Source organism: Perognathus longimembris, chromosome 13 (genome assembly GCF_023159225.1).
Source record: "Perognathus longimembris pacificus isolate PPM17 chromosome 13, ASM2315922v1, whole genome shotgun sequence".
Classification (NCBI taxonomy): Eukaryota; Metazoa; Chordata; class Mammalia; order Rodentia; family Heteromyidae; genus Perognathus; species Perognathus longimembris.
Window position 1 is genome coordinate 35221985 of NC_063173.1, and position 17403 is coordinate 35239387.

Genomic DNA, 17403 nt, shown 5'->3' on the forward strand with positions numbered 1-17403 from the left:
TATTCTGGATCGTATAAGAGAAGAATATTAAAATAATTAACACCTCTAAACAAAGTACTTGATAAAGTTTTAGTTTGAAACAAAATGCTAAAAGAATTAACTAATGCAGTTATTCCAAAGAAAATAACATTTTTCCTAAGCTAATGTGTTTTAAAAAAAATCAAACTTGACAGAATCACTGATTTTTAAAAATAAATCATGAAGTATTAGGAATTACTATCCTCAGACTTTATGTAAAGATTGTATCTTTTTACAAAGAGCCCTTTTATCAGCAGTTTGAGCTAACATTACCTTAATTATCAAAAAACTATATGAGTAGATTTTTATATTACTAAATATTTTACAAAGCAAAAATGGTTCATAGCAGCAATGGAAGAAACCAAAAGTAGGTAAAAATATATGACAAACCAATTATTTCAGTTTCTTACACTTATAGAAAATTTGAATACTTCAAAAATTGTCTTACATCTAAGAGAATATACTAGCATTTAATTTTATATTTAATATCCAACTTGCATCTTTATCACTAGCTAATACTTTATCAGTCAACTAGAAAAAGTATGAGATCATTAATAGACTTTTCTATTTGAACAATTTAATAAATATAGAATAGTTTACAGTTTGCACATATCACATAATTCATAAGCTACATGGCTTAGAGTAAGGCTACATATTATAAATAATAATGAGTATATCCTTTGCCTTGATCACCTGATTTTTGTGTTGTTGTTTATAAAATTAATCACAGTTAGCAGGGCAGAAATCGCTTTGAGCTTCATGAATGACATCCAAGAGATGGGAAAGGATTAGTTCTCAGTTGCTGCCAGTTACAGCGCCAGGTGGCTTTTTCTGCAGTGAAGGTGTTACCGATAATCCCATTACACTGGTACTAAATCTTGCAGACATCAAAATTATCACCAAGGTTCCTTTTCATCCCATCCTTTCCAAATGACTGGAAGTCGCTTCACCTGAAAGGAGTCAAATCCACATGCAGCTGCTGTTTTCGCAGTCAGCAAACTCCCTGAGAATGCCAGTCATGATTCAATTTTGCTGTGCTGGTGGCCCCCTATTCCCTGTCCAATAATACATCTGTTAAAAAATCCTACAGCTACAAATCAAGTTTAATCCTACCAGGGACCTCATGTTGGTCTTGTCTACCAAAAAGGCAGCAGGTTCTGCTGTCTATCTCCGCTAGTGTCTAGGGAATACCCTTTAAATCCCAGCCCTACTTAGAAGAATAAGCTAAGGATCACAAAACATGACCTCCAAAACCCTGATATGACTATATTCTGACCCAGAGGCATTCATTCTAGGTGAAGATTAGAACTTTGCATAATAAGATTACACAGCAAGTGAATGATATCAAGGGACTATCCATATGCAGCCGCCTGGTTTTGTATAGACAGCCTGTGCTGTGCAATATGCAGTGCAGACGAAAAAGAGCTTGGTCTTTCTAGCTGAAATAAAATAGATTCACATAAATTAGTTGGCCATTTCCAGATTCCTAAATCCCCTATTACATCTTTTATTGACAGCTCCTGTGAGGATAGCACAAATGTTATTCCTTTTCATTCTGTGCTTCTGTAACAACCATGCTCTGTAATTGAAATGTACATAGATTATGTCTAGAAATTAACATCTTGTTTGCTGTAATCTTGGATTACAATTGACTGTGTCCATAATAAAATTAAGAAATCAATGGATAAATTTATCATCTCCAAGAAACTCTAGGTATTGTTTAAAGAGTAGTTTAACAGTTTGTGACAACATTTTAAATGAAGAAGTCAAAGGGAGCAGTCAATAGAAATTAACTGAGTCAACGATCACAACAGGCACTAATACCTACATTAAAAGGTAGATTACATAAAAATTAAGTCATCTCTAAAAATTTAGAAAACATAAAAATCTTAGATCTTAAGCATGCTGTTTTCTCTAACCCATACAGCAGCAAAGGTCATTTATATGTGACAAGTTCTGTGGGTTGTTCTTTAAAAATAGATACCTGCAGTATATAATTTTTAAATCATTTTATAACCATACTTTAAAGCTCACAGTTGTAATTCAAGATTTTATACTTAACTATGTTTTTATTGAGGTTTTTGTTTGTTTGTTTTTTAAACCAGCTCTGGAAATTTTATTAAAGAAAAATTATGCAGCTTACTTTTCTCCAGTTTGTTCTGGCATGCTTCTAGTGCTATCAGAGTCACCTGGCTCAATGATGGCCAGTGTGCATACTCTGTAGTATTTCCCACATGCTGTGCCCAGTTCAACATTATTGCCACTGTAGTGATGGACACCAGTTTTGGCCAACATGGCATAGTAGTCTATTTCAGATTTCCTCAAGGCTGGGCAGTTGTTGGCTAGGATGGCCAATTTCCCTTTGCCCTGTCTGATCATCTTCAGGGTCTGCTTGTACCCCAGCACGTACTTTCCACTTTTCATAACAAGTTGGAGTCTATCTAGAATTGATTGACTCCAGAGACTTTTTCCTCTTCTTGGCGGCCTTCTTCCTAGCAGCTGACAAGATGGCTGGGTGGTGAGAAAGATTGTTTGTTTTGTTTTGCCAGTCCTGGGGCTTGGACTAAAGGCCTGACTTCTTTTTATTCAAGGTTAACACTCTACCTCTTGAGCCCAGCGCCACTTCCGGCTTTTTCTGTTTATGTGGTGCTGAGGAATCTAACCCAGGGCTTCATGCATGCTAGGCAAGCACTCTACCACTAAGCCACATTCCCAGCCCCACTTCTTAACTGTTTTTCAATTTTTCAGCGAAATAATAAAGTATACAGAGTACTTTAAATGTAATAAATTGCAGGTATATTTAGGAAATATTTTAGGATCATTTTTCTTTTTTAATTTTCTATTTAGACCTATGCCAGAAGTTAGTAAACTTCAATAAGAGTTCCATAACTTCCACAAACACCTATCCAAAAAATTCTAGCGCTTTTAAGAACTGTCAGCTTTACTTAAATTAAAAAAAAAAAACATGCTAAGACTTGCTATTGAGTTCTTATAAAACTAAACTCCTCAGTGTATTTAAAATAAGGCATATTTGACAAGTTTTATTTGCCCAAATTTCTGAGGAAAATTTCACATCTATTATATCAGTCATTACCAAATCATCAACCCATTAACTTTAAGCAAATCTGCACAATATCTAATAGGTACTCAGAAGTCAGATGGAATAATCCTGAATTGGGGTATTATATAATCAGAAACCAAAGGTATCAGTGACAGAGCTACAAAAAAATGCACTAATGAAGTTCACTTATCAGATTTTTCTTTGATTACTAGGAGTAGAATATTACCAGAAAAATGCGAAATGAAAGACAATACATAGTTCAGTCACAGCTCTTGCTATGGTTGCTTAAGACTTCATAGAGTTTACATGTCCAGGAAAGTAGTCATTAAAACCACTGTAGGTACCAAATATTTGAAATATGACTACTTCAAACTGAGATGCACGCTGAGCAAAAAGTACACACTAGACTTGTGAAGATAATATAAAGAATGAGAGTTGAATATTTTAGCAATAATTTCATATTGATACATGTTGAAAAGATAATATTTGGGATATAATTGGTAAACAAAATACATAATTTATATTTCCACTGGGAAGCACTGCTATAGTCACATATTTGCAATAATATGCTTATACAAATAATACAAGTACCAAAGCAGAGGATTATGAAAGAATAAGCATTCCCATGTTAAATCTGATAGTAAAGACATCATAAGATTCTGACAGTTTTGACTCTTTTTAATATTTCAAGCTTATGGATAGTACAGAGAGAGTAGATGATCACCCAAGTTATTATCACATACCAAAAAAGAATGACGTACTAGAGTGATAAAAATGCTCTAATACAGTAAATATAAGTTTTAAAATTTATTTTCCATTTGGGCAATTTCTTTCTGTTATACTTGAGTGCCACAGATACAGCAACTTCAAAAAACATGTCTGGGGTTAAAAGGTGCCATTGTTTACATTCAAAAATTTTAGGTGTATTGAAGTATTAACTATAAAAGCCTTTAGCAGTTGGAATATTTTGAAACGTTACTAGAATAAAGAATAGTTTTATAAACTATCAGTAAGCTGCTTTTCCCTAGGTCCTTTTACCACATCTATCAATTAGCTTTTCTAATGGCCTTTAATAAAAGTGGCTTTACACAAATAAAATGAAAAACTAATCAACACTAATGTAACATGTACCTAATTCAAGCAATAGACTTTTTCATCTAGAATGAATACTGATAATTTACAACTAAAACAGTCACCCTTGTTACACATTCAGATATAATTTTAACTAAAAAAATAAGGTATTAACTTATTTTAAAGAACCTTTTTCATAATTATTCCTCTAGGATCCTTTTCTAAAATGTTAAGATCACAAATGAAATTTGAGTATTCATAATAGGATGGATAAATTTAAATCAATTACTCCCTAGTCCTATCATTTTTTCCTACAATTTTAAAATTATATGTTCATTCTTCATTGATTTGCAAGTACCAAACATTTTACACACACACCACATACACATACATACACACACAGATACACACACATACACACACACACACATCAAAACAAAGTAATAATTACCAAAAAAAAAAAAAGCCAACTTTGTAACTATCAGTAGATGAGTGCAATGATATTCGGTAAGTTAATCTCCAGAAATCCAAATTCATGAATAAAAATTCATCAGTTTTAAATACACTGAGCCTATTAAGCAAGAACAAAAGCATATGCACAAAGAGCTTTTAATATATTTCAAAGCCCACAAGAGCCATGGTCTCATTAAAATTATAAATTACACAAACATGAAATGAAGATTCAAACTTCAGTGCAGCTAAGCAGATTACAGAAAACCCCGCGTTGCATATGATAACACACCATGGCCCTCCCAGATGGGGGTTTGGAACAAAAAGGCCATCACCACAGCTAGGGAAAACCTCCTTGTGATCTCTGGTTTCTGTTCAGCAGATGACAGCCAAATAATATGTTGATTATTCTGTTTGTGCTGCAAAGCTTGTAAGATGGAATAAAAGCGATATGATCTATTGTGAACCTAATGCTAATGTGTTGTTCCACTCATAAATAATATACTGAATTTATTTTGAAACTATCTTTTATCTGAATATCAGTTTTTAAATGCATGAATTAAAATAAAAGCTGGGATAAAATAATAGTTAATTTGATGCTTCAAACTAGAAATATGTACTTGACAAGTAAAAAATATCTAAATGCTTAGTGAAAAGTCAAGTATAATCACCTTTCTTTAATTTAATTTTAAAAAGGCAATTACTCTCATTACAAATGACAATATAAAAGTATGTAATATATTAGACATGAACTCAACAAGACACATTATTGAAAAGATAAAAATTAAAACACTAAGTATTTAAAAACATGTTTTTGTAGTATAAATAACAATATATAATTAGAGCAAGTAGTTAACAATTTTTTTTAAAGTGTAATTGAAGGCCCCAAAAATGTTTATTACCTGCACACCAGGGGATAACCAAAAGAAATAATACTTAAAACAACTTAAAAGAAGCTTATAAAATAAATTTTAAATGATTGAGTCAACATATTATACTGTTTTGGTGACAAAAAGTTAAAACCTAATTTTTCCCTCAATTAAAAAATTGTATATTTGGGGCTGGGGATATGGCCTAGTGGCAAGAGTGCCTGCCTCAGATACACGAGGCCCTAGGTTCGATTCCCCAGCACCACATATACAGAAAACCGCCAGAATCGGTGCGGTGGCTCAAGCGGCAGAGTGCTAGCCTTGAGCGAGAAGAAGCCAGGGACAGTGCTCAGGCCCTGAGTCCAAGGCCCAGGACTGGCAAAAAAAAAAAAAAAAATTGTATATTTGTTTAATATTCTAAGCTTTAACAGAATAGACTATTCCCAAGTGATGTAACTAGGACTGTGTCTTTGAAAACATCACAAAATCATGTATTCAATAGGCAAGAATACTTGTGAATATTAAAGTTAAAAGTATTTTGAAAAAACTATTGCATTTATTTTTCCCAACCCAGAAATTCCTCTCAAAATAATGCAATAAGTTCTCATTACGGACAAATTAATACACAAAACAAGTACCTCAAAGATTCACATGAGACAAATATGGATGAACATATTCTTTTCTAATAGAAAGTACATATTCATGGTAGACCTAATTCTACCTTTTTTTGCTCTGTCTGTAGATATAGTTTGAGTTCAAAAAGTTCAGCAAGATTGTCAAATATCAAAATACTTTAAAATGTAAAACATTTAAGGAGGGTGGCATATGGTGGTATTTGTAGCACCCAAAAGAGCAAAGATAGGATGATTGTGGATTTGAGATCAGTCTGGGCTACAAAGTGACACTTTATCTTTAAATAAATAAACAAGCAAATAAATGGCACACCAAAAGAAAAAAAAACTTTGAAAGGAAAACTTAGAATGCACAACATCCTTGGAATAAAGATTTCTTTTTTTTTTTTTTTGGCCAGTCGTGGGCCTTGGACTCAGGGCCTGAGCACTGTCCCTGGCTTCTTCCCGCTCAAGGCTAGCACTCTGCCACTTGAGCCACAGCGCCGCTTCTGGCTGTTTTCTGTATATGTGGTGCTGGGGAATCGAACCTAGGGCCTCGTGTATCCGAGGCAGGCACTCTTGCCACTAGGCTATATCCCCAGCCCTAAAGATTTCTTAACAAGAAAAAAACAATAAATAAATGATACACTAGACGAACTTAAAGTAATCTATTTCTATCATCAAATACATCAAAATGCAATTAAAATAGTGAAAAGGTAAATATGAGAAATTGTTGCAATATCGTCATTTAATTAAAGATTCATATTCGGAAAATATACAAAGAATTTCTACAGCTCAAAGAAAAAGACTGCCCAACAGAAAAATGTGTAAGACATGGACACAGTGCTGACTGACCTTCATCAATTATCAGAGAACTATAAATTAAATCCATAATGGTTTATTATATAATACCCACCAGAGTATGCAAAATGAAAAAGACAGGGGAAAAAAGCAAACACCAATGAATGTGTGGCACAAACACAGTTCTTACATATTATAACTGTGAACTGGCACAACCACTTTAGAAAACAGGCATTGCTCATCAAAGCTGATGCATATATATATATATATATATATATATATATGGTTTTTTTTTTTTTTTGCCAGTCCTGGGGCTTGGACTCAGGGCCTGAGCACTGTCCCTGGCTTCTTTTTTGCTCAAGGCTAGCACTCTGCCACTTGAGCCACAGCGCCACTTCTGGCCATTTTCTGTATATGTGGTGCTGGGGAATCGAACCCAGGGCCTCATGTATATGAGGCAGGCACTCTTGCCACTAGGCCATATCCCCAGCCCTGATGCATATATATTTGAGATCAAGTCATTTTACTCTTAGACATATCATGAAAGAACATGCATAGTAGATACATACTAGAATGCTCATAGAAACCGCATACATATTCGAGATCAAGTCATTTTACTCAGACATGTCACGAAAGAACATGCATAGTAGATACATACTAGAATGCTCATAGAAACCTTATATGGAAACTGAAATCTCTACTAATAGTAGAATGGATAAATTAATACTTAATGTGTTCACATATTAGAATGTAGCAATGAACAATAAAGTGTAACAACCAGCAAAAATCTGGATAAGACTCAAACCATGATGTTGAAATGAATATTGGAAAAAATAAACAATACTGTAGGTTACGTTGCATTGTATGTGTGTGTATATATACACATATACACGACAATGTGCATATACATGCGTGCATATATGTCTGTATATATAAATACACAGGAAAGCTAGTCTTCATCATTGAATGTCAGGGTAGTACATATCCTTGGAAGGAGAAGCAAGGAACATGGAGATATCTTCTGAAGTGCTAATGATGTTCTTTCCTGATTGTGGGTCCTAGTCTCATGGGTGTACTGGGATGTAAAAAAATTAAGCCACTCAGTTAAACCTGAATACTCTTCTGTATAAAAGGCAGTGTTGTATATAAAAACATAAATATTTTTTAAAGTTGTCAAAATTTATGTCATAAGGAATTTAGGAAATGACATGTAAAAATAATCTAAAGTTGAAAACTGAGAGGTGTCTTCCTTCCTTCCTTCCTTCCTTCCTTCCTTCCTTCCTTCCTTCCTTCCTTCCTTCCTTCCTTCCTTTCTCTTCCCTTCCCTTCCCTTCCCTTCCCTTCCTTCTTTCTTTTTTCTAACTTTCTTCATAGGGTAGGTTTGAAACCAGGGCCTTCTACTTATTCAGCAGGCACTCTACCACTTGAGTCAAAGCTCCAGACCTTTTTGTTTAAGTATTTTTGAAATAAAGCCTATGTTTATGTCCAAGAACCCTGAACTCCATCCTATTTACACTTTCCCTAGAGCTGGAAATGCTGGTATACAACACTACTCCCAGCTTGTTATTAGGAGCTGGAGAATATTAGGAGCTGAAGGCTAGTCTTGAACAGCAGTCTCCATATCTCTACCTTCTAGGTAGCTAGGGCTGTACACTTAAATCACAGCACCCAGTTAAGTACGTTGATAATCGCTTTTGCAATCAAAATTTCAAATGCATGGTTCAGATAATTTCATTAATAGCTGAGCAATAGTCATTTGTGCTATAACTGCTGGAGTAGTCTGCTGTCTAGACTAGCTACAAACCTCAAGGTAAATTCTAAAAAGTCACTATACATTCCTAAACCTTTCACTAATAGCTGAGATAAAACTGGATTTACTCACTCATGTAAGTAATGTATAATGTCAAGCAACTGCTTGATTTTAAATAGAAGTTAGTAGAATTCACTGACAACAAAGGTAAGAACTGCCCAGGAAAAGCCAAAAAAAACAAAGAAGGAAAAAAAATCACAAGTAGCACCCAAGATATGTTTACCTCTTGAGGACAACTTAAGGGAAAAACAGTCTAACTCAGCATAACTGTTTGTGAGGAAATAACTTTATTTTAGTTCTGTACCATGATTCATGTTCACAATGACAATAATGAGCCATTTAAGAAACAAAATACTAAAAAGAAAGCAGAATGTAAATTTTATATTATAGAAAAATAATGATATAAAACATTTGGCACACAAAAAGTAGGATTCAATTACTCAGAAAAAAACAAATGAGGAAAATACCATTTGTATACCCAACACATGAACTAAATACTCAAGTTAAAGTTTCTCACGTCACATGAGCTTATAAAATAGTTGCCTTTTTAAGATCAATGTGATGAGGTTCATTATCATTTTAGGGACTTCAAATAAGCAATTTCTGCACTAAGCTCGTTATTGGTTAGTAGCCAGAAGAATATTTGATAATTTCTGAAAGCTATTCTGGCAAATATCCAATTAAGTGACTGGACACCCTCAAGAGCTCTGCTTTCATTTTGTTTATTTTATGATTGCCAAGGGGACAGGTTGGTCTGGTTTCTAGCTCTAGTTGCTAAATATCCTTGTTAAGTGAATGCATCTCCCTAGTCTTCCTTAATTTCCTCATAAGTAAAGGTGCATGACATTGTTATTAAATAGAATGAGTGTGCAAATAAGATAAAAGAAATGGTTATTTCATTAGGTCCTATATCTGAAATTACATTATATTTAAATGTAGTCCATGCTAAACTATGTCAAAGTATGTCACCTTACCATATGCTCAAAGCCTTCAAAAATTAAATTTTTCCAACATTCACTTTTTGTGAATATTAAACAAATTTCTCAGGTACTTAAATTTGATGAAAACATCACTGTAATTATCTAATTATGTGAGTTTAATGAAATATTTCCTAAGCCCAAAATAAATCACTTGTCATTTGACAGATTGAAAAGTGATATAAAACTAGAGTAATTTCTAAAAAATCTTCATTTAATGTCATGAAACTGCGGATGACATCAAAAAGTATAATGTTTAACAAAAGAAGAAAATACATCAAATTTCATAAAGATTTTTAAAAAATGTAAACCTATCCTTAGAGACTGAGTGATAAAATCACATATACGTTATGTAAGTATTAACTGCAAAAGGTAGAATATTGGTAATCCATAAAGAAAGTTAAGCTGGACTGGGTGGACACACCTGTATTCCCAGGACTGGGAAGCTGAGATGGGAAAAAATCATCTGGGCTTAAGTCTAGTGGTTTGAGACCAGCTTGGAAAATGGGAAACTCTATCACAAGAAGGGAGAGGAAGAGGAGAGAGAAAAAAAAAGGAGAGGAGATAGTGAGAGAAAGAGAAAGGGAGTGAACAAGAGTGAAGGAGAGAGAAATAGAGGGAGAGATGGAGAGAGGGAGGTAAAAAGAAGCTAGAGAGGGAAGAGGGAAAGATGTTATTATCAAGGGTTTCTCGAATGTCAATAGTATTCCTGGTGACATGGACATATGGTATATAATTATTATATAATTATTTGTTATACATGTGTTCCTATATCATGATGTATCATGTTGTATTTTTAACATAAAGTTCGAACTGATACATTTTCTGAAATAACATTAATATCTTCTTGTTGAAAAGAAACTATTGCTCTAGGGACAACAGTTGTAATTTTTGGTCTATATTTCCAATTTTAGTGCACTATTTTAATAAAAAAGAAAGTTACTATGCTTAATTCTACAGTATTAATTAAAAGTGGATTTCACAGGTTTTTGCAGTGACAAAAATAACTAAATAAATGGCTTTAAAGAATATAAAATAACTCCCCTATGACCCAGCAGCCCCACTTTTGGGTATCTATCCAAAAGACCACAAACAAAATCACAGTAAAGCCACCAGTACAACACTGTTCATCGCAGCACAATTTGTCATAGCTAGAATCTGGAACCAACCCAGATGCCCATCAGTAGACGAATGGATCAGGATAATGTGGTACATATACACAATGGAATTCTATGCCTCTATCAGAAAGAATGACATTGCCCCATTTGTAAGGAAATGGAAGGACTTGGAAAAAATTATACTAAGTGAAGTGAGCCAGACCCAAAGAAACATGGACTCTATGGTTTCCCTTATTGGGAATAATTAGTACAGGTTTAGGCAAGTCATAGCAGAGGGTCACAAGAGCCCAATAGCTATACCCTCATGAACATATAAGATGATGCTAAGTGAAATGAACTCCATGTTATGGAAACGATTGTTATATCACAGTTGTAACTACTTCAACGTCCCATGTGTATTCTGTAGCTTCTATTATTGATGATGTTCTTGTATCACCCTCCTGTGATTGTATATACACTATCTCTGTCATCTTATCTGAGTATATTGGAAACTGTGTATACTGGTATTAGAACTAGGAAATTGAAAGGGAATACCAAAATTGAGAGACACAGGGTAAAAAAAGACAAACAACTACAAAAGCTATACTTGCAAAACTGTTTGGTGTAAGTGAACTGAACACCTCAGCGCGGGAAAGGGAAAGTGGGAGGAGGGAGGGGGGTATGAGGGATAAGGTAACAAACAGTTCAATAAATGTATCCAATGCCTAACGTATGAAACTGTAACCTCCTTATACATCAGTTTGATAATAAAAATTTTTTTAAAAAGAATATAAAATAAGTTATCTTGTTTGTTACTGGTGATATCTTCAATATTGATCTTGATATTGTTTCTGTCACTTCTTCTTTTCAGAAAAAATGTAATCTTACTTATAAACTATATTCAAACAGTAATTTTCCTCAGGCTGCTGTCCAAAAAATGAAATATGTCAACTTGAAGTAGGATGATACATACTTTTAGCTCTCAACTATAATCACTTTGGAGAGCACTTGTGTGTATATATAATATGAGAGTACATGACAGGTCAGTCATAGACACTACATTTGAAGTCTGCCCCAACATCACTCTTTTTAAGGGCAATGTGTGTACTACATAACATGATTTCTCAGTTATCAATAGAGATGAAATTACATTGAAATACACAATGTAACATATATATGTAATATATATAACGCAACATAGGTTGACTAGTTCAAATAGTTGCACTATGAACTATTAAATTATATTGTAATGGTTTTCAATATTTCCTCTTGAAAAATAAGAGCAGGAAATCAAAATTATTACAAGAGAGAAATTGTTACAAAACACATTATATTACGACGTACATTACAAAAAGAATACAATATAGGAAATTCCTACATGCCTCACTACTTATACGATCTTTCATTGTATGGTTGCTATTATTACTATTAGATTCCAATGAACTGTAAAGAGATAACAAAATTTGGAAAAAAAGATTATCTTCATTCTCACAAAGTTCTAAATTATCAACATGTTAGCAATAGTAGAGCACTGGTATAAAAGTGAAGTTGCTTTTATTGCATACTGTCTTTTATGTATGTGTGCTTGTAGCTAAGGATTTCACTTTTCAATTGGTCCATCTAAGCAGTACTTTGCTCATCTATTAAGTGCCAATTTTACAAAATTATATTGTGTCCAGCAGGGAGCAGCATTAACACAGTCATAAGACTTAATTTGAACATGAAACTGACAGAAGAAAAAGGAGGATAAAAGCTCACTTACCATATGTATGTTCTAAAATACATTCAACTTTTAGTGTAGTCAGAGTTTCCAGAAATCTAAAGCATATCTCAGAGCAAATGTAAATGATCCATAGTTTTAAGGTATCTAAAAGAGGAAATCAAAATTGCATTCAATGGAGACATCTTTGATCAATGTTGATCTGAATTAATAGAATATATGATTAAAGATTTCTCATTTAACTGTTAAGGAGCATCTTAGTCTTAGTAGGTCAATGAGACTAATTTGGATAGTCAATGACACTGCATTTTTTACCTTTTTTTCTTGGGTGGGGGCGTCGATTGTGGCGCTTGAACTCGAGGCCTGGGCACTGTTTCTGGGCTCTTTTATCCAAGGCTAGTGCTCTACCACTTTGAACCACAATCTCTACTTCTGGTTTTTGGTGGTTAACTGGAGAAAAGAATCTCATGGACTTTGTTGCCTGGGCTGCTTTAAACTACATCCTCAAATCTCAGCTTCTTGAGTAGGTAGGAGTACACATATAAGCCGCCAGCTCCCAGCAGTACCATATTTTTTTAAGTAGGAATTTTGGAGACAGGGTCTAGTTAGGTAGCTTACTGGTCTTGAACTTATAATCCTCCTATTTTAGCCTCTCCAGTGCTGGTATTACAGTGACTGCTACCACAAACAGTTAAAAACTAGAAAATATCATGTATTACAAGTAACAGCAAGCATGTCGGTATTCACTTCTACAGGTCAGCATGAATATATGAAGTTAACTTTAGAATAAAAATGCAAAAGTGAGGAGGGAGGGGGGTATGAGGGACAAGGTAACAAACAGTACAAGAAATGTATCCAATGCCTAACGTATGAAACTGTAACCTCTCTGTACATCAGTTTGATAATAAAAATTTGAAAAAAAATAAAAATGTAAAAGTAATTTTAAAGTGGTATAAAAGACTGATTAATCTGATATTTACTGAATATAAGTAAGGACTTGCACATGATATTGCAGAAAAAATCTCATGACCAGTTATAAGATAAAAAGACCTATCTCATATTTGACACTGACTTGAATGTAAAACCTATCTCATACTTTTATGACTAGACACAAAATGTTTTAAAATAATGAGTATTAGTATGTTGTGAGACAATCCCTTAACTATTAAAAATTTTTGAAGTTTGAGATTAAACAACATACTTATATTATAAATTTATGATAGAATTATGTAAAAAGAGACTGTAGAGGGTTGAACAGTATTCTGCTCCCATGTACACATAATATATGCATGAAACCATAGAACATGATTATTATTAAAATATCCTGTGCAATGTAATGAAGGTAAGGATTAATACAAAGCATAGTAGACTGGGAGAGTTTAAGACCAATCAATAACCATGTCCTCATAAAAGAGAACACACAGAGATACAAAGAAGTGAAAATGGAGAAGATCATAGATTGGAAGTTATGCTATCACAATCCAGAGTAACAAGTTATCAGATGCCACTAGTGGCAAAAAAGGATTCTATGTTAGAATCTATAATGAGCATAGCACTTCTGATCTTGAGTTCAGGTTTGGTTTTTTTTGTTTGTTTGTTTTTTGCCAGTCCTGGGCCTTGGACTCAGGGCCTGAGCACTGTCCCTGGCTTATTTTTTGCTCAAGGCTAGCACTATGCCATTTGAGCCACAGCGCCACTTCTGGCCATTTTCTGTATATGTGGTGCTGGGGAATTGAACCCAGAGCCTTGTGTATCCGAGGCAAGCACTCTTGCCACTAGGCCATATCCCCAGCCCGAGTTCAGGTTTTTTAACATCAGTATTTTGAGCAAATGAATTTCTGTTGTGTGAAGCCACCACAATTTTACTAATTCATTATGGTGGCTCTAGCTAACTATAGAAAATCAAATTTACACTAATCAACCTAGATTATATTAATGAGACTGCTGATACAAATTCAGATGCTCAGGCAATTCTGGTGAGTTGGAAAGAAATGAAAAGGAAGATAGAAAACACTTTTATTGTGCTGTTGTGCTAGAAGAAAACAATAGCATTTCTCATATTGTTCACTAAATTTCAATATATCTACTGTCAAAATAGAGTGTTTGTAGAAATACAAATACTACAGTGGTTTCTAAAGAGGTCTTAAGCATGAAACAGGGATATAGTATCAGGCTATAGAGGAAACACAGTATTTGTTTAAAAGTGGTAGTAAGTTTGGCTAAAATGTGTTTTACTGTTGAGTGGAAAAATTTGTAAATAATGCACTTGGAGATTTAACTGAGGTTTCTAAACAAGCATTAAAGGAACACACTGAGTTCTCTACTGCTTATAATAAAATGTGAATGCAAAGATATTTCGGAAGAAATTTAAAAGCATAAAAGAACCAGCAAGCACTTCATGTATTAAAAACAAAAATATTAGCCTGTCTAGATTGTAAAAAATATATATTCTGAGGAAGCAGTCAAGGGTATGGCATGAAAATCTTTTCAGAAGTGATGAGGAACGTGATGAATAGGTTCTTTCAACCAATGCAGACGATGACAAGAATCAGATTATCCAAGGATGTATATAGAACCCTATAATCTAATGGTATGATCCCCTTGAGAGGGAGACCCACAAGGCTTTTGAGATTATACCAAAAGAAACACTACTATCTTAGACTAAAAGAGACATGCACTGGATGAAATGAAAGACAGACAAACTCGCAAATTTTATAAGCAGGAAATGGTCTGAGAGAGATAATATACTACAATTCAAACGTGCTACTCTGCAAGAAAGAGGGGAAAATAACTCTAGAGGGGCAGTGATGACCACAGAGAGTGGTACCATTGGACAAGAGAGTATTGAGAATTCCAAGAGACCAAACACCACAACATCAAGCCTCTGATGAGAATTATTCCTAGCCTTTAAAACCAAATTTAATGTAATTCCCAAGTTGTTTTTGTTTTTACAAAAATAGAAACACTCATCCTGATATTCATGGGAAGTGTTAAGGGATACTGGATAACAAAATTTTTTTTAAAGAAGGGATTATACTTGATTTCAAAAAGTAATACAAAATTACAGTAACCAAAACAATGTGGAACTGTCATGATAACAGACCTATAGATTATCAGAATGAAGAACCTAGATATAAACCTTTGCATAAGTCATCAAATTATTTTCGGTAGAGATTGCCAAGAACATTCAATGAGAAAAGACAATCTTGTAACAAATGGTTAGAGATAGTTACATATCAACATGCAAAATGAATAAAGTTGTATGTTTAGTTTATACTTAACATAAGAAAACAAATCAAAATAGATCAGAAATCGACATGTAAAACTAAGATTCTTAGGAAGAAAATAGGGCAAAAAGGCTCAATAACATTGGATTTTCAATGATTTCTTGGATCTGATAAACAACAAAAGAAATGGATAAATTGGACTTCAACAAAATTAGAATTTTTTTAGAATCTCAGGATATCACCAAGATGATAAAAGGCAACTTATACAGTATATAGGACAGTATATTATACATCTATAAAGGTCAATAAATATAATGCACATAGAAATCTTATACCTCAGTAAACTACAAAATTTAAAAAATAGACAAATAATAAAAAAATATTTTTCTAAAAATAATATACACAATCATAAGAAAGAGCAGTCAAATTAAAATCATAGTGAAAGTTAGGCACTGGCAACTCACACATGTAACCTTACCTATTCAGGAGGCTAAGATCTGAGAACCTGTTCAATGTCAACCCAGGGAGAAAAGTTCAAGAGACTCTATTGCCAATAACTCAGCAAAATAACAACAAAACAGGTTAGAGGCATGGCTCAAGTGTTAAGAATCTCAGTCATGAGTAGAAAAGCCAAGCAAAACTGTGAGTTCAAATCTTGTTACAAAGGAGGGGAAGGAAGAAATTCCTCAAGTACATATTACTTCATGATTATCAGGAAAGTAATATTGAAAAAAAAAAGGAGCACAGAACAAGCATCACTGAGTATGTGTACAATGCTGGTGGCTGGAAAATGATGTAAACCCTCAGGAAAATAGTCCAGTTCTACCTCAAAAAAAAGATAGCATGGAATTTTCAAATGACCTAGCATTTCTACTTTTAAGTCTATGTTCAAGGGAAAACAAAAGCAGCAACTCAGATATTTATAAGCCAAGTTTCATTGAAGAATTATTCTCAAAGCTAAATAGTAAACATGATTCAACTGTGTATCACCAAATGACTGGATAAATTAGATAAATAGATAGATAAAGATAGATAGATAGATAGATAAAGATAGATAGATAAGTAGAATATTATTCAACCATAAAATGGAATGATGTTTGGATACAAAATACAAGACAGATGAACTCAGAAAAATACTCTGCTAAGTGAGAAACATTATGCAAATTGGAACAAAAGAATAACGTTTATATGAAGTACCTATACAGCAAAAATTCTTGTAGATGGAAAATAGAATATAAATTACTAGGATGAAGAAAAGTGAGTTACTGAAGTTCTAGAAACAGTGGTAATGATTAAACAACATTGTAATATACTTTATGCCACTGAATTGTTCACTTAAAATTATTAAAATGGTGAATCATATGTGTATTTTGTATTAAAAAAAAACTTTTAAGAGCACAAGACCTTGAGCCAGCTCTGAGGCTGACATCAATACTTCTCATTACTGAATCAAAACTGGGCTACTAATTAGATTTAAAGCCAACATATTCTTAATGCTCATTGGAGAGAAAATGATAACTACACATGATAACTATTAACTTTCATGTGAGTTGATTTAAGAAATGTTAATAGAATAAGTAAACATGACTTGCTTTATTTTTAACTTAACTTTAGAATACAAATTAATGCAAAATTATTTTCAAGAGCTAGAGGTGTACTTCACAGGTGAAACCCCTGCCTAGCATGTATAA

At 33.5% G+C, this 17403-nt stretch overlaps 1 protein-coding gene and 1 pseudogene across 5 annotated transcripts in view; both read right to left on the minus strand.

Annotated features, from left to right (window-relative positions):
• Immp1l (inner mitochondrial membrane peptidase subunit 1) overlaps positions 1–17403 on the minus strand; it is a 53032-nt gene that overhangs the window by 30136 nt on the left and 5493 nt on the right. For 3 of the 5 annotated variants that reach the window (XM_048361662.1, XM_048361666.1, XM_048361663.1), the window contains exon 2: positions 12528–12632. The exons of 1 other annotated variant lie outside the window; for it this stretch is intronic. The gene's annotated coding sequence lies outside the window, so the exon portion shown is untranslated. Of the gene's footprint in view, positions 1–10092; positions 10192–12527; positions 12633–17403 lie in introns of those variants that run through there. One more of the 5 variants, XM_048361664.1, reaches the window with a different exon arrangement.
• Positions 2158–6972, minus strand: LOC125362467 (annotated as a pseudogene).